Source organism: Labrus bergylta, chromosome 15, assembly GCF_963930695.1.
Source record: "Labrus bergylta chromosome 15, fLabBer1.1, whole genome shotgun sequence".
NCBI classification, from domain to species: Eukaryota; Metazoa; Chordata; class Actinopteri; order Labriformes; family Labridae; genus Labrus; species Labrus bergylta.
The window spans coordinates 23211815-23237660 of record NC_089209.1 but is presented as its reverse complement, the minus strand read 5'-3'; the positions used below and the strand labels follow the sequence as shown (position 1 = coordinate 23237660).

The 25846-nt window shown below is 41.2% G+C and overlaps 1 protein-coding gene across 2 annotated transcripts in view; it reads right to left on the bottom strand.

Annotated features, from left to right (window-relative positions):
- Positions 1-25846, bottom strand: part of lrfn2b (leucine rich repeat and fibronectin type III domain containing 2b) — a 153064-nt gene that overhangs the window by 39803 nt on the left and 87415 nt on the right. For both annotated transcript variants that reach the window (XM_065963729.1, XM_065963730.1), the window contains exon 4: positions 19364-19461. The gene's annotated coding sequence lies outside the window, so the exon portion shown is untranslated. The remainder of the gene's footprint in view (positions 1-19363; positions 19462-25846) is intronic.

Sequence of the window (25846 nt, the reverse complement as noted above, 5' to 3'; positions counted from 1 at the left end):
CACTTAAAGAAACTGTTTTTAACATGAAATCTACAACCTGCCCGCAAGACACAATTCCTACTCGTCTTGTTAAGGAGGCCTTTGACTCCATTGGGCCAAGTATCCTCTCAATTGTAAACAGCTCCTTGGCATTCGGCAAAGTCCCATCCTGTGTTAAACATGCTGTTGGGTAGCCTCTGTTAAAGAAACCAAACCTGGACCCCTTACTGCTTTTTAATTACCGACACATCTCAAAACTATCGTTCCTCTCTAAAATACTAGAAAATGTTGTTCTGCACAATCTTTTGCCCTACCTTCACCAAAATAATGTACTTGATAAATTTTAGTCAGGTTTCAGGGTAGCTCGCAGTACCGAGTCCTCCTTACTAAAAGTCCATAATGATCTCCTCCTCACAGTCGATTCAGGAAACTGTGCTGTCCTGGTTTTATTAGACTTGAGTGCCGCTTTCGATACCGTCGATCATGCCACTCTAATTGATCGCTTTCAGCATACGGTTGGTGTTGGAGGCTCCGCCCTGAATTGGTTAATCTCCTATTTAAAAAGTAGAACGTTCTCAGTGAACATAGGCAATTCCTCTTCCTCTAGAGCCAATCTGTCCTGTGGGGTCCCTCAAGGCTCCATCCTAGGCCCTATTCTTTTCTCCATTTACATGCTCCCGCTTGTAAAAATCATGGAAAAGCAGAACACTTCTAATCACTGTTACGCATATGATACCCAACAATACCTACTCATAAACCCAAAAAATCAATCAGACTTCAATTCTCCTAGAAGACATCAAATGCTGGATGGCCCAGAATCTCTTACAGCTGAATGAAAACAAAACTGAAGTGGTCCTAAGCAGCCTAGGTCATCTTTCCTCCCTCATCAAGCCCCACGCTAAAAACCTTGGAATAATATTTGATTCCGCCTTCACATTTGAATACCAGATCAAATCAGTAGTTAAAACCAGTTTCTTTCAGCTAAGAAAAATCTTGAAACTTAAACCTCTTAAACTTCTCCTTTCATGACTTAGAAATAATAATCCATGCTTTCATCTCGTCCCGTCTCGACTACTGTAACTCCCTGTACTCTGGGATCATCATTATAATATTATTGTCTAATTATATTGTTAGTATTCTATGTGTATGTGTGTAGGCAATGATGTATGTGTGAGTTTTGCCTTGTTATTTTTTGTTTTTGTTTTGCTTTTTGATCTGTATTGCTTGTTTCATGTACAGCACTTTGGTCAGCTGTTGCTGTTTTTAAATGTGCTTTATAAATAAATGTGATTGATTAATTGATTGATTGATTTAGTAAGCTAACAAACTTAGATCCTAGTACATTTGTGAGAAATTGTGCCCAGGATACATCAGACGCTTTTTTTGTTATGGCATATTCAGACACAAAAAAAGAGTGGTGAGGGTGAGGCAGAAAAGCGCTGGTTGGGCACTTGGATGAAGCTCTTGTGCACCGTGAATAAAAGTTCTGCATGCGTTTCTTGCCTCTACAACAGTCTCATGAAAACTGCAGCTGTATGACCAACTGCTCTGTTGCTTTTACTGTATGTTTTATATTTGAAAAGTTATCTTTATTTTCTTTAATATGGGCATTACACGGAGACTGCTTGCCCTCCTAGCTTGTCTGGTTGATGAGCTTAAAACAAATGACGGCCCAGCTGTCATATGGGAAATATCATAAAGGTTATTTTGAAAAGAAAGCTGCTAATGTCAACAGTGCCTTTCTGAAAAGATTTTCAGTTGGAAGCGCTTCGGAGTGGCTGCACAAAACAAACACAACGAGCTATCTCTAACATCTTGCTCTTTTACAGGTGATGGTCTGCAGGCTGCTGCAAGTCTGAGTCATCAGTGTGAGCTTCTGTCCTGGCTCAGATTGTGTATCAGAGAGAGGACGAGGAGGACTGAGATCCACTTCACAGTCTGCAGCTCCGTCCACACACAGAGTGACTCTTCTTTGTCTGAAAATTCAAACTAAATTTTTCCCTGCAGAACATTAAATAAAGCTTTTCAGCCGTGATAAAGTTCAGCTGTTTGCTGAGTCATGAAAACACACGCTCATTGACTGTGTGCTGTCAGGAGGAACACACACACACACACACACACACACACACAGAGCACACACAGAGCACATAAAGACTAAAAAGCAGTGATGTGTGGACAGGTGGGAGATGAGGTTATTACCTGTGACAGGTTTTATTAAGCTTCCTGTCCACACACAGCCAGCTCGCTCTCTGACCCGGTGATTACACACAGTGATCTGAAAACCAGCAGTCTGATCAGGTTTGATGACACTTGAAATGAAAGGCTTTGTTGTCGCTCCGCAGCTCTGCAGGGTGTCAACAGTATAAAAGCTACACAGCAGAATGATGTTTGTCTCACTTTAAAAATAATACTACGATACACGTCTATAGGCTTTTATATTCACAGTGTTAGACTTGTGTGGATATCACTTCAACTGCGATTTCAGCTCAGTAACATGAAGTGTATTTATCAAACTTATTCTCAGATCCAGAATCAATATTCATCTTCAGCAGCTAAAAGAGAAACGCTCGCTTCAGGAGCTGAAAATGATTTGTTTGGGGTGGAAAAAAATGTTGAAATAAATATTCATTACTTTATAGGCCTGGAGCAAATTCAAAGGGAATCAGGTTTAGTGAGCCTAAAATATGATTTTTCTTGTGTGTAATTTCAGTGTGATTATTTTAGATATCCTGCTAATAGAGTGCAGAGGTCCAATCTTAAAATCAGAACTGCAGAGTGAAGAGTTCTTTTAATTGACGTCAAACTGGTGACGGGTCACTTCCTGCAGACACCAGTCACCAAGCTGAGGAGTTTTTCCGCTGCATGCACCAGGCGAGTGTTTCTGATGGGACTGAATCATCTTCATCTTTAAACCTTTTTAAAGCCTAAATAATAAATCCATGCACTCCAAACCCACTCATACTGTAGCTGCCATTTGTTCCCACTGGGCTGTCGATTAGTATGAACCATCACATCACTGGCAAGATGGATTCTCATGTGATCATGGTCACACAAATTCAGCTGTCTAGTAAGATATTAAAGGTCCCTTATTATGCTTTTTCTGGTTTTATATGCCCTTTAGTGTGTTTTCCAAGTGTCCTGTGCATGAAACGCGGCTTCTCCTACCTCCTCCTGTTAGCTGTAGCATTAGTTCTAGCCCCCCTCGATAAAAATTTGTCAGTGCGGCATCATTGTCAGTGTGATATCACTGATCTAAGCCCATTGGCTCGTTGTGGCAAGCCCAGCAGCTCATTTCCGAGACGCGTGCTGAGCAACTGACCAATAACGACAGAGCGGATCGGCAGACCAATCAGAGCAGACTTGGCCCATGTGGGGTCTAACAGTGTGGGCTCAGCAGAGTGTAGCTGACAGACTCAGAGCGTAGAGGGAGCAAGGAGGAGCAGTACATGAAAACAGACACTTTTTTCGGACTTTAGCTATTGTGAACATACAAAAGTAGGAACATAGATTAAATATACAAACCCCAAAAAGGGCAGAATATGGGCTCTTTAAATGATGACCTCACTGTAGAGCAAGGGTGGAAGTAACTTACTACAAATACTCAAGTTACAGTAATGAAGTCATCTTTTGGGTACTTACTTTCACTTGAACGAAAGTACTCATTACACAATGTTATCTCCTTAGTTACTTTTAAAATAAAAATTGAGTCGTGAGTATAATTTGAATTAAAAGTCTAGTGTGTACAATTTATAGACATTTAAAAGAGATGGAATAAAGTATTTCAGAGGATGTTTTTATTAGTTGTCAGTATCTGAGAATTACAGTAGTTGTGTTTTCTAAGCATTTTAAATATGCAAAGGGAGAAGCACCACTGTGTTGCACCACCATGTTTCTACAGTAGCCCAGAAGGTACAATCCAAACACTGGCTCTAGTTGAAGCCTTTTGAAGTTTGTGCAAGTTTCACTGCAACTGCAAGTTCTCAAACACACTTGGAATGGAAAGATGCATGTTAGACATGTTAGCAATGTGAAGCGCACCGCTAGATGGCACTAAGTCCTACACACTGGTCCTTTAATATTCAAACCTTTTATCTGAAATGTTGTTGCTAGTAAGGCTATTTGATCGCAAACAGACCAGTGAAAACCAGGACGTACCGATGAAAAACACTCACTTTGGTCATATGTTCTGAAACTGTCTCCAGATACTGACATTTTGTCACCACGCCTCAGTGTCTTTTTCTGAAGCTCAAGGAGCTGCATCTCACACGGCCAGAGCGCCTTATTTACATGTGATTAACTCTCTGAAATGGTTGCAGTTTGGTTTGATTTAGACACAAAAACTACTTGGTTAAGTTTAGGATAAGACCATGTTTGAGGTTGCAATAATTTTGTTAGCACCAGATGACTGCATAATGGATCATTATTACAGAAACTGCGGCGCTGTTTGTTCTGCTGCACAGTTAGGGGAGCGTTTAACCCTTCGTGTGTGTTTAGTGAATTAGCAAATTAGCAAAAGCTGAGCAATCCTTTCCTTAAGTTTCATTTTACTTTTCTATTTTGAATAAACTGTTCCTTAAAGTGCAAACATTGTTTTTCCTTCATAATGTCATGCTCTTGATTTCCTACACCAACACGGGACACTTGAATGGTTTTTAAAAAACTGCCAGAGCTGCACCATAACGATGACAGCTGAGGATTAATAGGATTTATTTACCGCCCTTAACTACTAGACTTCACATTGAACAGGCAGTTGGATGAATGACTCGAAAGAGGATAGGTTCATATCTGTGTGGCCAAAGAGTCCACATTGGGCTGCAAGAAATTGAAGTTGCATAAAGACGCAGAAGAAGAGCTTGTTGAAGCACAGATGGGTCATGTGTTTGATGGTTAAATAAGCTTGTTGTGTTTTTGCAGCAGCTGCTCGGCTTTGCTGCATCTCTCCTGTGCGGAACCATCCATCAGATCTGCAGGCGACAGAGTTTGTGGTGCCGTCAAGCTGCAACAGACTGCTCGCCTAAATCCCTGTTTGTTTTCTCCAGGTGTCTCAGTCAAACCCACTTTCTGCTCACAGTGACTCATGGTTCAGCGCTGCAGGGACAAAGATTGGAAAAATAACGTCTCCCTCTGCAATTATCAGCAATTACGTCGAGCTTGTGTGTGTTCTGGTGGAGACAGCTGCCATTGGGAGCCGTCAGGGGGTCCGCCTGCAGACGAGACTCGGGGTGGATGATGACAGGGAGTCAGAGTCTGGAGGACGGCTCCGTGAGGAGTGTGACCTGGTTAATTGGTGCCGTCATGTTACAACATAGTGACAAAGCACAAAATGAAGACAATGCTGCAGGACACACAGGCCCTGACCTCACAGATGTAACGAAGCAGATCAGGTGTGATTGAGAAGTGCAGAGTCAGCATTAAAAACACTACAAGAACACATTCACACAGCAGAGGAGTTCTTTAGGAGAGACTCTATTTCTATCTTCTCTAGAAGTGGAGACACTTTATTTATTTATTACCTGTGCAGGACTCACAGTAGTGTCAAGAGCTTCACTTAGATGAGCATTATTCTCTCTCTCTTGGACGGATGTTGAAGTCCATTAATATATTTAGTGTCTTGCTGCATCTCCTTCTTATTTTAGATCCACAAACTTTTCCAACACTAAATGCATAGAGGCCTCTAACTTAGACATTCCTTTATTCGTCAAGACGTGCTGCAACACCAGGTTCAATAAAAGGACTGGGCCTTAAAGTGGTATAGGTTTTTATTTTTAGTATTAGGGTAATAATTCAAATTGCACAAAGCTAGTTATGTCATCTAGTTAAAAGCAAGACACCTGCTGCTATGAGGATAGGAGCAACACTTTGTGCTGTCTTGTAAGGGCAAGGAACAGCTGGTGATGCAAACAGGAAGTCCTCCGTATAGACAGGACTATTGTAATTCAGTTGTCCTTTTTGGTCGACGCAGAGTTCAAAAGGCAGACTCGAGACACATGTCATTACGCTAAAGTTGACCTATTATTCTGATCCCCGTTTTAAAACTTACATATTATGTTACTACGCTGGATGCCCATACCAAACGTGAGCAGAGTTTTAGATCATGAGGAAATGTAATGCCGGAGTAATCCCAGGATAAGTCTGCAGAGGGCGCTAAATGACTTGTTCTGCAAATCAAGTGATACTTCCTCCATCTGAAACTAAGAATGACACAAGACGAAGTCTTTATGTAAGCCAGTGAAACTTCTTACTTCTGTAGACTCTCTTCTCCCAGCACTGCAGAGGAGCCATCCCCTGGCAGCCCTGCAGCATTCTGCCCCCCCACAGAGGGCTTCAGGTGAGCTGGCCAATCAGAAGAAAGTGGGCACGTGGGGAGGGGGGCCTTAAAGAGACAGCAGCTTAAACAAAGTGTTTCAGGCAGAGGTTGAAATTAGGGATTTTACTGATGCAAGTATTAGATAAATAAGGAGTTTTTTTCTCTATGTTCCACAGACAGGCAAGGTGAAAGGTGAACATGAAGAGAATATCAGGTCTTTGAGTCGTACTCAAATATGAGACTGAAATAGATTCATGTGAAAACATTTGGAGGGCATATGACGGCGTTAGATTGAGAGTGACAGAAGACATTTTGTCTTAACACCTGAACAGATGTTTTGTATTGGGTGTTGTCATGGAGACCACCTGAAACACGCATGATCTGTGATTGTGAGAAAAGAGGAGCAGACACGATACAAGGTTGTTTAGTCTGAAAGCCTCCTCCACAGCAGCAGCCTTCATCTCCCTGCTCTCCTCCTCCTCCTCCTCCTCCTCCTCCTCCTCCTCGGCTGTCTCTGCCACGCTGCCTGCATCTTAAAAGACGGATTACATTTCTACCTCCTTCAAACATGACCGACTAAACATCTCAACACGACAGTTTATTTATCTGACATTTTAATATAGAGCTGGTGTAAAATATTATCCGACAGGTTGGATGGACTCACATGTTTTCAGAGAAACGCTCACCTGGGCCCGGTTGTTCAGAAGGTTTAATCCGAATAAAAATGATCTGGATTTAGGAATACACTTTTTTTATTATTTTTTTTACCAAGAATCAGGTAATCCAGTTTACTATGATCATGTTTGTTCAAAGAAAAACTGGATTCAGGTACAGATTTTTAAAGACGACTAAATCCAGATCACCAGTGCTTTAAAGGGGACCTCACACTACATACTTTGTCCACAGGGGGCGCCAAAATCATGCAAACTGAAAGATCCTCAGAGCTGCTTTATATGTGATATTTGATGTTTGATAATGATGCTTTTTGGTTAAAAAAGTTTATCAGGGGAAAACACTTATTGTTTTACAACTCTTATTTGTAACTTCAGTCCTCTGCTGGGATCAGGATGATCTGGATTTTATGGAGTGACCTCTTCTGTTACTGCAGGGGGCTCTGGAGTCCTGTTGATGGCCGTCGCCATTCTGGCAATCCTGTCTCCACCTAACTTTCAGTCACTCAAGGTCAGCTATGGCCCATATTGTGAATAAAGCTAATCCTTCATAAAATCAAAATTGATCAATTATCAAAAAATATTTACCCCCCCTTACAGTGTGAGCCTCAAGACAATCAGACCTATTGTATCAGTCTGTCAACATGTTCATTTCTGCTGTAAAAACATACTTTTTGAATGGTTGTGTATGTGACTTCTGGTGTTCCAGCAGCCAGCATCAAGTGGACACTCAATGAACTGCAGGATTTCGCACTTCTGTATTGGCTTCATTTTTCAACAACTGAGGTTGCCGCTTGGGTTCCCCTGATCCGATGGTCCAATTTTAAGCCATTTCTGTATGTTTTACACCACACTGTAAAAGGAAGAGTACATGCGACGGTTGTTTCATTACAAAGTCAGACCGTCAAACTATTGGATTGGCACGTACGACAGTGTTCTTTGGACGCTGATGTCTTTGTACACGGCAGGTTGTTAACAAACATTATCGCCTGAATACACAGACAGTGATTCTGTTTTTACTGCAGGTATATTAAAGGTCATTTGTCTTTCCTAATCTGAGGCCTCATCATGAAAAACGTGGTTCTGCTGTTCAAAGTTTTTCACATGAGCAGCTAAGCTCAGGATGGTGCAGTCACATCGCTGCAGGCATCAGAAACTCACCCTGTGTGACAGAGGAGGCAGCTGTGTGCAGCTAACACAAAGTCAGGTTCTGATAAGATGTTCACAGAGCCTTTTATACCTGTTTATCAACCTGTGTACACTTCAACTTTCTCACTCTGTGTGGTTAATATTATTAACAGACTCAGCTTTAGATACACTGAACCCTCCAGTATTCTTCTTATTCTTCTTTTTTTCAGCATTAAGAGCCCTTCAGAAATCCATAAACCCAAACAAGGACATTCTTACTTTTCTGAAATTAATTAGATTTTTTAGCTCAAAACAAAAACACTTGAAGCGGCGCCTTGAAAATGAAAATCCCCAACCGACCAAACAAACATATGAAACAGTTGTGTGTGACCACGGAGACGGCGAGGAGAGAGCCCGAGGTTTGTTAATCCTGATAATCATCGTCTGTTGTAGCTGTGGTTTCTGTTGGGGATAAAGATGAGAATATCTGAAGGGTACCTGCAGTAATGGCGTGTCTGTTTGGGGACGGTAATGATAACGCAGATTAAAGAATCTTTGATTTATGTATCGCTCCCATCGCAGAACGAGAGCCGAGAGTGATATGAGAGGATATCCTGGGAAGAAAACAAGCACCGCCACGACGGTTGCAGATCCACTTCATGATTACAGGAGTGTGTGTGAGTGTGTGTGTGTGTGTGTGTGTGTTTATCTCTTTAATGTCTTTCTATAACGGGATAAACCCAAAGATGTATCGGGGTCAAGCCGTCATTTTTAGTCCCTGATAGGCCCGATAGTTTTCATCTGACAACAAGTCACCAGACGGCTCTTTTATGAGAAAATCATCGACTTTTTTACAAAGAGCAAAAATCTTTTTCCAACTTATAATGACATTAAATTTCTGACTTCTTCAAACACAGTTTTAAGTCAGATGCTTTGAGCTTTAAAGGCAGAAATGTGAATGTTCAAACTGTGAAACTTTGTTTGAGGAGGGGGACGTTACCCTCTGAGGTGTGAAGATGGAAATGCATCTCTGATTAAAACTTTCTTGTAAACAATGACGAATCAAATTAAAGATATCTGTATATTCCAGCTTTGACCTGAACTATTGAAACATAACAAGTGAAAGTAACTTCAGATTTTTTTAAGTGTAGTTTTAAAGTTAATTAACTAAAAATATTTAAAGTACACGTAGTAAATTTTCATAGGACAATCACATTCAAATACTTGAGAATGGTTTTGAAAGCTCAATCTGAGGTATAAGTGAAGCTGAGGATGTCAAAAGAACATCAACATTTGATGACTTCAGGACAACTTCATTTTCATTTCAGCGAGCGTGTTACAGGTCCGAGCGTTCACACGTCAGGTGTTTGTCACAGGTAGGAAACATCTAGAAAATAAGAGGCTCGCCTACTTTACTGTATGCCCTGTTCTGTTATAGAGCCACATTGATCTTGTATTAGCAAATATTTCAGTCTACATCTATGAAATATCTCTCAAGGATTAAAAAATAAAGGACAGGAGAAGTTGAACTTCTCAAAGGAAAGCTGGTGATCTTGTGAACTGTTAAATCCAGTTAAATCAAAGTACTCTCAATGGGACTTATTGAAAACACTGCAAACCTTTCTTTGAATAAAAGACTTAAACACGTAGTTTCTACCTACATAATGTAGATAATTAAATTACACAGGTGATTTATCTACTGGTGCAATCTCTCCTCATCTCTCTGTCTCGTACTCGTGCTGTCCAAAAACGTCCCGAATGCATTAAAAAAACAAACTGAAACTAACCAAACTAACAATACACCAAAAAAGCACAATGACAGTGGAAGCTCACATGAATAACTTAATTAACGACAAACAACAGTAGTAGTCAACCATCACAACATACAAATTACGCCACCTTCTGGACTGGATGGTAACCAACATATTAAACGTAAGAGTCATCAAATGGCTTCACCAAGACATGCTGCTCATCTCTACTCTAAGCAGCTAATTCTGAAAGAGTTCATACATTTCTCTTAACATATATTTTTTAATACATTGTAATTTATAATGCAAATAGAAACCTGACCAACTCATGGAAAAACCAGCCTCAACTAAGTCCACCCACCCAAGGCCAATTTAACCCACACAATCCAACCCAAAACCGCCCCACTGGGTGGGAAAACAGCCCAATCTGGAAACACTGTCTGTCACCGTGGACACCGCGGTCCACATCTTGTATTCAGTCTATGTGCGGCTCTTCTTCTCTCACTGCAAAAAGAAAACTGTCATCGCTCTATAAGACAGTTACCAGCTCAGGTTAACATCACTGTCTGTCTGTGAATCTGTCAATCAAACACACACACACAAACACACACACATCCCGCACAGGGAGCTTCATTCTTTCAGTTTTTTCAAGATTTGTGACAAACTTCAAAATAAGGTTTCAGTCTGCAGAAAAGACGACACTGTGGGATTTTAGATGAACAAGAAAACAAGACACACACACACACACACTTTGGCTCACATGCTGATGAAATAATTAAGTTAAGCAGTGTGTAACATCACTCCGTGTGTTGTGCTAACTGTGTTCAATTTTACATGTGAGTGCGTCTGTATTCAGCAGACTGTAAAATCATCTGACTTATTAACTTTTCAAAGCTTACAGGCGTGAAGAGAGAGCAGCGTCAGGGTATATGAGGGGCAACACACACACACACACAAACACACACACACACGCACAGTTTTTCCATACAGAGCCCCCCTTAGATGGAGAACAGATCTGCAGAGACCGGGTCCTCTGGGTCCTCTGGGTGCTTATAGACACCACGATGTGAGGCCTGACATCCATTAGACTTCTTCAGTTAATCCAAGAAGTTGTAACCTTTAAATTATTCTTTTTTTTCACACAGCAACTGTAGGTACATTTTGTTCAGGGTATCTTATTTAAGTGTTTTTTTGACTGGTCCCTGTTTAAAACTCCTTTAAAGTTTGTGCTTTGAAGGAACCTGAATCATGTATTTTTGAAGAACATGCATCGAGACAGACAATTCAAATTTGTGAACAAATGTAAAAAGCTTTCTCTGACCACATATAATTTAATCTAAGTTTGAGCATCTTTCAGAATTCAGAGAAAACAGGAAGCACATCATCCTACCTAAAAGTCTATCAGAAGCAAAAGTTTAACTCACAAGTGGTACAACACTTTCATAGTTTGGTAAGATTTAGGCACCAAAGCTGCCTGGACACAAGAAGAAAAAGTGTTCAAATGCTACGTTTGTTACAATGACTGAGGCTAAGAGACGGAAGAACCTTAAAGAGAAAAAGAGAGAGTGACCGAGCAAGAAGCAGGACTAGAGTAAATATTGGACATGCTTTTACATGTTGGCGGGAGCTTCAAGAAAGAGTAGTCTGCAAGCTAAGGCGGTCATGTTGCTGTTGGACGCTTGCAAACTGGTTGCACTGCTTCCCAGCGAGTAGGTGTTATGATGTGATCAGTCGACATGGTTCTTTGGCTTCTCATGATATCTTCTCCACCCTCTGTTTGTCAACATATGCACGTTGTTGATGAGGGGGAGTATGTGTGTTTTACGACGGTGCAGTTACACATAGAGACCTTTAGTGGGCGCCAAAGCACACCAAACCAAACACGGCTGTAATTCAGGAGGGAATGAAAATGCACGGAGACGAGTAATGGCTCTGTTGTTGAACAGACAGAATTAGTGCTGCGCTGCACATTATGATGAGTTTTCTACGAGAGCTGTTTAGATAAAGTCGGAGTTACTTTGAAAATCACACATCAGGTGAGACCCTCATCGCTGATTTTTCATTCTTTGTGCATATTAAATATTCCCTAATGCTGGATAGCTTCAGACGTGGCTCAGTGTGAGGCCTTTAAATGAGGAAACATCACAGATGAGTTATAATCCGGTTAGTGCCAGCACAGGAGGAAACCTAAACACAGCTGACATTTTAACTGAGCCGTCTGCAGAGTCAGACACTCTTTTTTTGTTCCTTTTAGCGCCTTCTGCTGCTGGGACAGACAGACACACCAAAAAAAAAATCTCTTATCGTTACGACTATGGGGCCGTACAAAATGACATAAAACAGTGGGGGTGGAATTGGTTAATCGGTTCATCCTCTAAGTTCCAGCAACACATGAACACACCACCATAGTCGACTGATGATGTATCCCCTGGGACAGAGGGCAAACTTGTCTGGTGTAACCAATAAAGCGCTTTCAGCCAAGATGTTTTTCTCTGAGCGTTATGCCAATGTCAAAGAGCAGATAGCTGCACCAACACTCAGATTACTATTTAAGGACATTAACTGAAGCTGAACTGTTTTTATGAATGCTGTAGGGATCTTTGATTGTATGAAGACATATGTATTCTGTCTCGTTTTCTCTTGTCATAGACTGTACAGTAAAATGTTTGTGGACCTTTAAAGGCTTTATATGCGATTTTTTGATCCAGCAGATGTCGCCCTTGAGCACCAGGATGAAACCAAAACAACTCGTGGTGCATTGTTGTGTTGGCATGCTAATGCTAGCGATCTTTATTATGCTTGTATCTTCACACTGCATGTAAATTTACCTGAAATGAGCGTGATCTAGAAACACAGTTAAGCAGTGAGTACAGTATGTTATTCTTCTTTTCTCTAGTCCCTCAATTAAACAACTTTTATACACGAGGGGAGGAGTCAGCCGGCTGTCCCGGTGATATATACAAACCGAAGATAGGTCTCGGAAAACTCGGAAAGCATCACAGACAGTGGGACTCGGGTGTTACACCCATTGGAGACAGTCATGACACACTGAGTTATTTTCTGAGGATATTCTTGATTTCTATTACATTTAAGTGTGAAAAATCACATATAAAGCCATTAAACTCAGACTACAGTGACCAGAAAGCTAAGTGTCATTGCCAACAGATTCATCCTATTTATGCAAAATCTGTGAATACAGATGAATGCTAAAGTACAGTTCATGTAAATTTCTACTTGCTCCTTATTTATCATATTACAAAAAAATGAAAAACCACAGAAAATTTGTAAAATGAAAATATAATAATGATTTTGGGATGACTGCCGCTGAAAAACCTGGTTGCTCACACATGCACCTCACAGTCAGACGGGGGCCGGGGGTCTCCTACAGCAAGACATGACGGAAAAAGAACGAAATGGAAGTGGCGGACGAAGCGACAGAGTCTGCTATACGACACTTTAATAAGGATATTTGTCTTCTTATCAATGCTCTGTGTAGGACAACAGAATCACAATTTCAACACAGAACGAAGTAGAACATGCTGAAAACATAATGCAGCAGTTTCAGTATGAGCACAAATCGTATCAGTCGCGGCATTGAGTAAAAAAAACACCCTCTCCTGCTGTGTTCTCACATCAGTTCAATCAGACTTCATGTGAAAAAAAAAATAGTAGAGGGCTAGCTGGGGGAACTCTGGGTAAAGTCAGAGTGAAAAATGTGTCTGTTTGTGTTTACACATACAGCTCACTCCAAACACTTATTGTTATTCAAGAGTTTAGTGTAAGTGTGAAAGCATTATTATTATTATTATAATATTAACACCTGCTCCTTAATCAACAATACGTTTCATGCAGTTGTCCAAACACGACAACCCTCATTTTAAAAAGTATCACTGCAAAGTATCACTTATGTAATACGAGAGCCTCGTGTGGGGAGAGCAGAAAAACATCTGCTGCAAGCAGCTGCACATTACAATTTTAAACAACAACATGAGAAGGAGAAGTCGCTCCACAATCAATGCATCTAACAACAGACTGAAGTTGAGGCGTAGAGAATGAGTGCAGATCGTCCACTAGTTAATAGATCTCGTATGGAAAACATACAAGGTTATAAGAAACAGAAAAATGTGTGCTAAACACTTTAGTGGATAATTTAAGTCTTGTGGGTCATCTTTAAAAAAATCTGGAAGAATCTCATCCATGTTAAGCATCAAATTTTGAAGCTTTTGGCCACTGACGCTTTAAAACCAGTTTTGAGGGAGAATGGTTTGAAATAAAACTTGAAATATCGATGTACTGTATGGTTTGAGGGTTATTCTTCACAAAGCTGCACAACTTTCCTTTAGAGGAGTTTGTCAATTCTCATATTTGTTCCCTCTGCTCTCTCTCTCTCTGTGCTGATCTCCGCTTCCTGATGAGAAAAAGAGCTCTCCTCCTGACCTTTGACCTCAATCTGCGTGTGCTCCTCTGCCTTTTTTGGAGGCTGAGCGAGGCGGATGAGGGTGGGCTGAGGTTGACTTTGATGTAGAGGCAGAGATGCTGAAGCCCCCTGTGGTTGTGAGGATCACGGCGGGCAGCATGGACGCCGACAGCCGTGATCCCTCCTGACAAACTGAATCAGATTATCAGACGCCGCAGAGCCAATCAGAGTCCACGATGCCGAGGTTTAACCTGTCACTCATCCGGCTCTTAAACAGGTGTGAAGGGTGACAAGACAGCTTAATACGGCACAGTCACAGAGAGCAGCAGTGTTCAGCACACAGGCTTTTCAGGACTTATAGAAAAGTCAATATCATTCTGTTACAGCTGACATGGATTTTAAAACGAGCCGCAGATTTCACTTCAGGATGGAAAGCATGAGAGAGAGAAAAAAAAATCCACTGCTTCAATATTTGGAGATCATTTCTGATTGTTGTCTGACACAGAAATCTGTGACCTTTCAATCCACCGAGCAGGCACAGCAGCAGAGATTCAATCTTTTTGAAAACACAGAATTACTTCTGAGGAAATGAAATTGACACGATAAATGTTTAAAAAAAAAACATCTTTCAGACAAACATCTTTCAAGAAAAGAAATAGCTACTGAACATTACAATCTGACATTTAAAGCAACAATATGTAACCTTTCAGCCTTAAAAATAGTAGTTTCAGAGTCGATCTAACAGCACAGAAACTTTCAACAGGAGGAATGGCGTCTCTGTCATCTCCACAGCACAATGGTCTATTTGCTCCGGTATGCAACTTTTGCAACTTGTCATTTCAGGAGAAGTTTGTAAGCCAGTTAGCCCGTCTCTGAACTGTTTGATTCAACGACTGAGGCTCAGAGGAAGAGGACGGTGACGGATGAAACTAAGAAGAGAAAAAGAGAGAAGCAGAGTGTCCACCCCTGCTGATATTACTCTTCATCGGAGCTGTTGTTTCTAACCGGATCTCCTCTAGTTCTTAATATAGTGAAAGATCTCTGCAGACATGGCTAACATAGTGGAATGAGCAAAAACTGACCTGAACTGAACTGAGTACAGAGGTCGTCCCCTAAAATAATCACCTTAATGGGGGAATTGGTTCAGATTTTCAGCTCAAGCAAACAGCGGTCTGCAGTATGTTTTTCAAAAGTCTGTAACAACTTGAAGAAGAATTATTTCAAAATGGACTTTTAGCTCTTATTTTGAAAATATTGATGAGTTCCAACAAACAAGTAGCTTATCTACGGAGCCTGGGAAGTGACATGGAAATGTTTTGTTCTATTTTCTATTTTGTTATGGTCTATTTGCTTTCTATTCCTGTAAATGTTTCAGAAATTGCACACATGTTTCAGTAACTTGCTTGGGCGCCTTTTTCCAAATAAATCAAACTAATGTAGACCATATTCCCACGGCGGCCATGTTGTTGTGACGTCATGCTGGAGCTGGAAGGTCCAAAGTCTTTCTGTCTGATTGTGAGATTTGATGGATTTAAATTGTTGTTAGTAGTCCCTCCTCATGAAATGTGACTGGAACATGTCCCTGATCTTTCTCAGAGACGGTGTCTCACACTGCCAACATTTTCTCTCATGTTTGATCCAAGCAGCAGCCTATGGGCTTTAAAAATGAAGCCAATGCGGAAGTGCAAAATCCTGCAGTTTGTCGAGTGTCCGTTTGAGGCTGGCTGCAGAAGCACTGGAAGTCACATACACACGACTTGTTAAAAAAAGCCAGTTTTTACAGTAGAAAGTAAAATGTTTACAGGGGCCTGATAAATATGCAAACTGATGTGGTTTCACTTCTGAATGAAAGCTGCAGATAATGAAGTGAAGTCAGACTTTAAACAGACTGAGTGAAGCAGATCCAGAGAAAACTCTTCTCCCTGAATGGTTTCAGTCCTGAGTGGGAGTTTCAGATGAACCGTGGTTTTGGTTTGTAAAGACTTTAAAGCCCTGGAGGCGATGCAGTTATTCATCAGGGGACGCAGCGCCATACTTGAAGGTGTTACAGACTGTGTACACTCGGCACGCTGCGTTCAAATCTCCACGTTATCCGTGAAACATAATCAGAAGGATTTCAGCCTCGAGACGCTCTGAATTTCACGGACAATTCTCAGATTGATCCACTCAGCTGCAGACGCTGCTCGCTCTCTTTAGGGACGAGGGGAGCACCGAATAGAAAATGAATGAAAAAAAACTCATGAAATCCTGTCTGCAGGAGATTGAACTGCCCTGAGAGAGAGAGAAAGGGAGAACTGTGCTGTGAAGCCTCCCCTGAGGGCTCTAAAGAAACCCGAGGCTTTAAAAGAACATCAGCTTTTTCCGTCGGAAGGAGCAATTTATTAAGACAAAGGAGGTTTAACCTTTAAAACAATGCTGCTGTTGCACAATGCAGTGATCCCCGGCTCCTAATATGGTTTTCTTTAAGACTGATTCATTTATCTTTGTTCACGTTCTATGAAGCAGATATGAAGAAATGAGTTTATGTCTTGCACACTTAAACTTAAGATTGAAGACAACAAAGAATCTCCGACACAGCTCAGTTGGTATAGTCAGTCGTCTCTCAACAGCAAGGTAGCGGGTTCGATCCCCAGCTCCGGCAGTCACATGCCCGATGTGTCCTTCTGCAAGACACTTGAACCTACAGTAAGTAGCTCCTTGCTTCTTCAGCTACGTTTGAATGTGTATAAATGACTGATGGACTCTTTACTTAGCGGCCTCAGCCATCAGTGTGTGAATGTGTAGGTGTAACCTCTGAGTAGTCAGAAGACAAGAAACCGCTATACAAGCTCAAGTCCATTTACTGTACCATTTAGCAGCTGAATGCAGAGATAATATAGCTGCTCATTCAGCAGCGCAGCGTCTACAAATATGAAGGACTAGGCCCACCTTCATCATGATTTCTGGACTTCATCCTTGATCGACTTTATTGCATTAAATTAATGTTGACGTCACAAAGCATGGTGTGAAGAGACTTAGACTGATGCTTCTCTCCTGTGCTCGCAGGTTGATTTGAATTTGAAGGACAGATTTACTGTTTTCAGACCGACTTGTTGCCTTTTTTATGTCTATTTTGCCCTTTGTTATCTGACAATTTTACTGTTTCAGGCTGACTTGCTGTCTGTGTTCTGACTGTTTTGCTGTCTGTTTTCATTCTGTGTTGCTGTCATCTGACTGTTTTGCTGTCTATTTTCAGGCTGACATGCTGCCTGTGTTCTGACTGTGTTGCTGTGCTCTCCAGCAGATCGATTAGCTGTTGGAGGCTGCAGGTGATGCATGGCTGCTCTGTGTGAATGAAAGAGGCGTCGGCTGTCAGAGGCTCTAAAGTCACACATCTGTCACTGCTAAGGACATCTCACACACACACACACACACACACACACACACACACACACACACACACACACACACACACACACACACACACACACACACACACACACACACACACACACACACACACACACACACACACACACCTGCCTTGACTGAATCAGGCACTGAGTGTTTTGTTTTTTCATGGTTGTCTGCAACATTTTATTCAGTTTTTTTTGTTTCTGATTATTTCTCCTCATTGGTTTCACTCCTGCCAACACATGAGCTGTCAGTCACATTAAAGTGCAGAAGCAGTGGGTAAGTTAAATTTAAGGAGCTGGAGGATAAGGAGGAGGAGACGTGAATACACTGGTGGTGTGGAAATTAGGGTGAATCCAAACAGCTCAGTGTCTCCGGAGAGCGGCAGGATGTAGTTTAAAATATCGAGAAAGTTTTCACGGTGACATGAGGCTGGAACATTTCCTCCAACCAGCTGCCTGATGACTGTTTTAGTAACTACTTACACTTTGCCTCACCATCATTTTAGCCCTGTTATTTTATATGTGTGAATCTTAAATATCAGTCTCAGATGTCAGAGATGTCCTCTTTGTGAATCAGAGGAAACACACAAGGTCAGTTCCTGTACGACCACAAACAACAAAGTCCTCGATATTCCTCGACAAAGCACAGCATGACTGAGACATCAGCATGAAAACATCTGACAGAGAATTACAGTTAATATATAAGTTATAATAGGATCTGCCCAAACACTGCAAAAACTTTAATCATGAAGAGTATTTATCTCATTACCCTTATATTAGGGCCACACTTACCTGACAGGTCCAAATACAACATTTCAAGATAAAATAAATAAATAAAAAAAACCTGAACTAATTGATTTCAAGTCTGTCTCCTATGTTGAGTGTCGTATGTTGTGTGTACAGGTTGTGTATCGTCAGGTGTAGCAGATCAGAGTCTGCAGGCAGCAGGATTTGGACAGTTTGTTGTGTTGTTGTGCGACAGAAGGCTCCTCCCCAGGAATATCCTCTCTGTTTGTTCTTGTACAGATCGTCCCGTGTTCTCCTGCTGCGGCCGGGCAAAGACCTATGTGTGTGTGCGTCTTTGTGTGTGTGGCTGTGTGTGTGTCTATCTGCTTGTGTGCGTCCCTGCAAGTGTTTCTTTGTTGTTTTGTGTGTCCTTATGTGTGTTGTGTTTCACTGTAGGTATAAGTGTCTTTGTGTGTCTCTGTATCTCTATGCCTGTGTGTGTTTCTGTATGTCTGCATGTGTGTGTGTGTGTGTGTGTGTGTGTGTGTGTGTGTGTGTGTGTGTGTAAGTGACTCTTTGTGTGTCTCTGAAACTCCTATCCGCACTGCGTTGTCTCTATGCATGTCTCTCTGTGTGTTTATTTTGGTTTTGATGTCTTTTTGTCTCTGTGTCCTACATGCACTGCTGTCTCTGTTTTTATTTGTGTTTCTCTGTGTGTTTGTGAGTCTCTGTGTCTCTGTCTGTCTGTGTGTGTATGTCAGCTCCTCCCTTTACTGATGTGTCTTAGTGTGTATCTGTGTATCTGCGTGTCTGTGTGTGCTTCTTGGTGTCTCTGTGTGTTTTTGTGGGTCTGTGTGTGTACGTGTGATTATTTCTGTCACTGCGTGTTACTTTGGGTCTCGATGTGTCTTTTTGTTTGTGTGTGTGTGTGTGTGTGTGTGTGTGTGTGTGTGTGTGTGTGTATGTGTTTGTGTGTGTGTGTCAGCTCCTACCTGTACTGTTCTGTCTCTCTGCCATAGGTTCAGTCGGGCTCGGCCCGCTAATCACAGCGTCCACGTCTCTCACCGCCACACCGAGAGAACCAGGAAACCTGCAGGACACACACAGAGACACACACTGTCACCATGGAGACACACACAAGAAACACACTGTCAACACTGAGAAGCACATACACAGACACAGACATATATTTTTTTCTCATTTGAGTTATCTCAGTTTGCAATCACACACCTGCAATGTGATTAAAACTCATAACCCGGTACTACACTGCAAAAACAGCGCTGTTTCCACCAAGCAGACAAGTTCAGTTCAGCTCAGTTCAGTATGGAACACTGTTAAGAGTTGGGAACAGTACCAATCAGTACTGTCCTACTTTTTTGCTACCCTTCTATTGTGGTGCCAAGCGTACCAACCTGACCCTAAAGGGTGGAGTAAGACACACTGTAGTCATTTGACTGACCATAAGAACCATCACTTTTATAAAGGACAAAATACAAAAGCTGCCATGTTTAAATACCCTGAGGGTTTCTAGAGAGTAATCTCAAGTCTGTTTTTGTATTTTTGTGACTAATGTCAGCGCGTAGCACCGCCTCATGGACGACCTCGACGGTGCAGACCTCTGCTGGTCATCCTCCACTGTTGCCCTTTGCTTACTGTGTTGCGTTCTTCTTCATTGAATTCATTGGCGACTACACTGTGTCGCTCTGCTATGATGACACGTTATGACCTTGCTGGTGCTGCTTTGGCTATCTGGCTTACACTCTGCTATTAAGTGAGGGTACAGCTGGCTGTGGAAATGCAAGCAAGATCAGGGCTTACCGTACCAAACAGTACAAAACTGTACTGAACAAACAGGACCGCTTGGTTTAAACAGGGCTTAAGTGATTAAGAGTCAAAAATACCAAACTTAGGCCACATTCACCTGACATGTCCAGATAAATGTCTTATTTGAAGATCTAAAAAATAAGGGATGAATTGCCTGTAATTACCAAAATATTTGCCAATGCAGCAAGAAAAATGTACTTACTACATTAGTTGAAAACCTTACATCGAGAAAACATTACATTTTTCTTGCTAAATTGTGTTCGGCAGATATTTTGACGGTCAAGCAGGCTTTATTTTCTGCTTTTTGTCGAGTCACAGATATCCTCAAATATTGCTTATCTTGACATCTAAGGAGAATGTTATTTTATTAAATGTAATGGGATATTTTAGACACAAAATCAGAGAAACACACTTGTTAAGATTTGACTTTTTGCACTTTAATTAACACACATACACACATAAGCAGTATACACCACGCCGCTCCACCACACACACTCTCCACGCTGCAGGAAACAAAGTGAAAGCGGAATTAGATGTAGAGCTGGAATAGCTTTCTGTCCGATGATGATTAATGGAGTGAGACTGCAGGGCTCGGAGCAGAGAAGCCTCCTGAGATCAGCAGCGTCACACTAACTGGTCTCTGCGGACGCTCTGATGGGACAGAGACAGATGCTAATGACCTCACCCTCCTTCTCTGCTGACATTTACAGCTAATTTACTCTTAGTAGATTGGAGCTGTTTAGCACACAGTTGTTAGATTGAACTCTAACATAAAGGGTGTTGTTGCTCTCTGTCTGTTGTTGTCTGATCTGTTTTCTTGTACAGGCTGAGTTCATGTCATGAGAATTTGACCGATGGATGCCCTGGGAGAGGATTTGCTACTCATCATTTTTCCTCTGGCAGAGCTCCGGCTTCGGGAAGCGGAGGAGGACTGTGTGTTTGTGTGGATGTTATTTTTTTTTATTTTTCTCTTTTACAGCTTTGTGTCTTTGGATTCACACTGAGCAGAGCAGAACAGAACCACAGGCAGTGCGCGTGTCGATATCTGCAAATCCTGTCTGGGAGAATAAGCCGATGAGATGCGCTGACACGGCCGCCTGATCCCACGATCATTTACAGAATGTAAATAGGATGCTCGTCAGAAACTCGCCTCATGACACCTGCAATCTGCATATGCATATGCACCTGTAACAGCTGAGCGATCACACCTTGTTACTCCTCATTATGTGTACGATGAGATTAAGTCAGATTCAAATAGAACGATCAAAATCTGCCTCGCCTCGCCCGGGCCCTGCTGCAGGTATGAGAGAGTGTGGGAAACAGCCTCCAGGTGAAGTAGGAAATATGAGGCTCTCTGATAAATCTTTAACTGAGTAAAAGCAGGAGCAGCGTGTCTACACTGTGTTCAGGCTGCTGTTATTCAACCACACCTGTGTTAAACATGCATGAGACAAACCCAGCGCTAAATGAGAGCAGCTCCTGACGGCGAGGCTGAACACACTCGAGCTTCATAATCACACACTTAAAGCTACAGAGGATGAAAACCTCACAGCTGCAACAGAGATTTTTTTCCTTTTCTTTTCTTTGAGCTATGCAGCCACTCTTACTTTTCACAGCATGAATGTGTTTGGAATGATTAAAGGGAGAGGAAAGAAGACACAGCTCTGCACGTGGGCGTACACACGTCTGCAAATTTGCACAATGAGGGCCACAAACTCGGATTAGTCTACAAGTCAGTTTCATGTAAAGAGCAGATTTTATAAGCTTATGACTTCAGCCTTTTGATCACACAGGAGAACTAAACTACACTCCTAAACGTGGGTCCCAAATGATTCTGCTGTGTTAGAAAGTTGACAGTGAAAACATTTTGGATTTATTATTATATTTTTACACAGTTTGCAATCAGGCACCTGCAGGGTAACTAAAACTCATGACAACTCGGTTCTACACTGCAATAACGCAAATCTAAATTAAGCCCCATTTCCACAAAGCACTCCAGTTGGGAATGGTACCCAAATAACCGATCCGCACCGTCCTACTTTTTTGTTATCCTTTTGTTGGGCGGCTAAAGTTACCGATCCGACCCTAAAGGGTGGAGCTAGACACTGTGCAGTCTGTTGATTGGTTGAAAGAATTATTATCTTCCTGTTTGACCGTAGTAATAAAGGACAAACACAAAACCTGCCATGTTTAAATATCCCATGGATTTCCGGAGAGTATATTCAGGGCTTTCTTTGTATTTTTGCGACTAATGTCAACATGGTTGACTTCAGAGATTTGTTTACTTAGACGTATTTTTCTCTTTCATTGATTTAAATGGCGGATTAAACTGTGTCACACTGCTATGATGTCAGGCAATTGCCTAGCTGATGACGCATCACTATCGCTATGACTATGACTATTGCTATCTGGCTTACACTCAGCTTACCAAGTAACGGTACGGTTGGCTGTGGAAATGCAAGCAAGATCAGGGTTTACAGTACCAAATCAAACTGTACAGATGAATAATTCTAATTTCTGCAATATACAAATTGTGTTTTTTTTCATCATAACTCCTGAAACTGAACATGCTAATATAGGACAGTTGATGCTACTCTGTGTGTTTATGGTCAAGGATTACAATTAAATATTTGATAATGATATAGATATGTCTGTTTGAATTATATATTGTATTGCTTTCATATCTGTATTTACAATTTCTCCTGGTATATTTACAATGCTCTCTGAATCTTTCTCTATGCTGTCTTTGTTTCATTCAAGTATTAAGTTACTTTTTTATGAAATACTACTTAAATGAAGTCATTCAGAAGAAAATAAAAAAATTTAGTAATCAGACTGAAAATATGTTTGTAGATACTTTAAAAACTGTCTGTGATTGATGTCATTGTTGGGGATTAAACTTTGAATGGCTAAAATTAGAAACCTTAACCTGCTGCTCTTTGCACTCTGATTATTATTATTTTTTTTTTACACATTAACCACATGTAGCCGGGTGAACTAGAAACTGTTCATATTGTGTTTTGATAGCCTCATATGATAAACTTTGGCCATTATTACTGTAAGAGCTGCTTCTCCTTATCGGGGTAGCTCTGTCCCTTTAAGAGCAGCATCTTTGTATTTTTGTCCATGTAGAAGAAAAAACACCTGTAAACATGAATATAATCCCATAATAGTCAACCGTAGCAGTAGATGAATTTATAGCCCGAGTGACATCACTCATCTATTACTGCGGAGGCATCAACTTCATTTTTCAACACCAGAGGTCGTCACTTGGGTGCAGGCTACACACTGGATTATAAATCAGGTTATTTTCGTACAGGATGCATTTTGAATTCACATGAAGTAATGCACTTTACTGAGATGAATGATTTTGTAGCTGAAGAAATTTATTAACTTGGACTCTATTTGCTCTAGAGACAGGCCACTGCTTTTTTCTTTAGTGTTTAGACATTTGCCCTAACCTTAACCCTTTATTCTTTTGCATTTCTTTGTGAAGTCAGTCAAACAGGGAGCTTGACCGCTAAATTTAAAAGAGCATGTCTGTGCAGGAAAACAGTTTACTTGCCCCATTGCCAGTAGAGCACTGAAGTAAATAGTTTGAATATTAAAACAGAAGTTAGCCAAATATACTGTTAACACAGTGATTATGTACTATAGCAGATAATCATTGCTATTTATTTTGAATTCAGTTAAGTTCGATAAGACTGAAATACTAACAGTTCAGATTGTGAGGTGCATGCAGCCTTTTACTTTCATCACAGAGTGGGTCAGTCTGTGGTCTTGACTCCCCTTGTGTAGAAATAAAAAGACTGAAGTGAGATGAAAAGACTGAGATTATTTTCTTATTTGATGAAAGACTTTTTGATTTAGTTTAATTTTGTGGACATAAAATGCAGTTCAAAAAGTTAAATCGCAATATATTGTATCACAATTCTCCACATATCACAAAATGTTTAAAATCTCTGGTGGTTCCCACCCTATAATCTTCAACCCATGTTAATTAATATGAACATTTATGTTCTTATGTTTTCTATAAGTTTAGTCGGGGAATAAAAAGACCTAGTTAAGTTTTATTCTGTATCCATTCCTGTCATTTTTTGACCAGGCCACACATCCATCACTACATCGTCACTGTCACAGCACACTGCTGCGTGCCGTTACTTTTTATATGAAAAGTTCACAAAGTCCATTTCACAGCGTAATCCCACAATTCCCTCTGCAGCCTCACAGCACAAGGGCAGAGTTTCACATCATGCAGGAATGAGCTTTGTGGGAAGCAGCACACTGTTTAAATGCATGTGTGTGTGTGTGTGTGTGTGTGTGTGTGTGTGTGTGTGTGTGTGTGTGTGTGTGTGTGTGTGTGTGTGTGTAGATGCACTCTGCGTTGTGGGAGGCCTTTGTGTGAGGGAGCTTCTCGGAGGAATGAAGTTAATCCGTCCTGACAGAAAATCAGTGCAGCACCAAAATGTTTAATAACCTACTTCTGCGTGATTACAGTGCTGCACCTGCACAGCTCATTAGCTTCAGGTTATCAGGATGAAAGATCCTCTGGCTTTTTATAAGTCAATTAAAAGAGATGAAAGATAATGAGTCTGATGGAAGGTTTTAATAGGTTTTCTGTTAGACGTCTTGTTGAATAGAGGAGCACGCTGTCACACTTTCAAAGGGCTCGGCTCCTGATTAAAGGGGAAGAGGGGCATCTTTTCATTTCAATCAGGGCTTATTGTTTGTTTTTGTTTTTATCCCGATTCTTGTTTGTATTACCTTCAGGCTGACACTCACTGTAATAACACTGTCTTCTTACAAAATCTTAAGTGCAACAACACAATGGTGGATTAATCCATGGACGATGACATTGAAAAATCGACAATCAGAAAGAAGAAAGGAGGCGGAGCTTAGACCAAATACTTCAGGAAACAGGTGGTGTTTCTGCATGCATTGATGCATAAAAGGATTGTGGGGCTTTTGTGCCACTAACCCTAACCCAACCTGTGCAAATGAATCACAGACATAGCCTAATCTACAAAACACATGTAAAGGGTTAAATGCACTCCGAACTGCGCTGCAGAGCAAATAGCGTCTCTGTGCGTCGATGCTGTTTGGGAGTTTTTAGAGGATCCATTATGAAGTAATTTAGACCCTTTCTATGCAAATCAGCCTCGCTGCAGTAGCGCTAATAACCAGGTGTAGTTAGTGTAAAAGATAAGTATCTGCTGAGAGTCGGTGGTAACTGCGCCGCTGTAGTCATAACCTTCCAGTGATAGGAAAACAATTCCAACTCTGTACGTATTCAAAATTAAAGATCTGTTAAAAAGTCAGTAAATAGGACTTTGACAATACCAATATAACCAGGGGTTAAATCAGCGGCTCCACACTTTGTCCACATGTGTGGAGACAGTTTTTCCTTTGATTTGTCCTTTCTTGCCCCATACAGGCAGGATGATTTGTTAACAGGTTAAACATCACATTTTTCTGAGTTTGACCTCAATAAAAAGTGTAAAAGAATTTCCCCTCGCTCAACATCTTTATGTGGACAGAACTGAGCTCCGTCAGCAGGAGAGTGCAGCACTGTGCAGATAGCTTCTCTCCTCATTCAGATAAACAAGAGCAAACTGCACAGAGCACGGTCACGCGTTTGTGTCTGAATATCA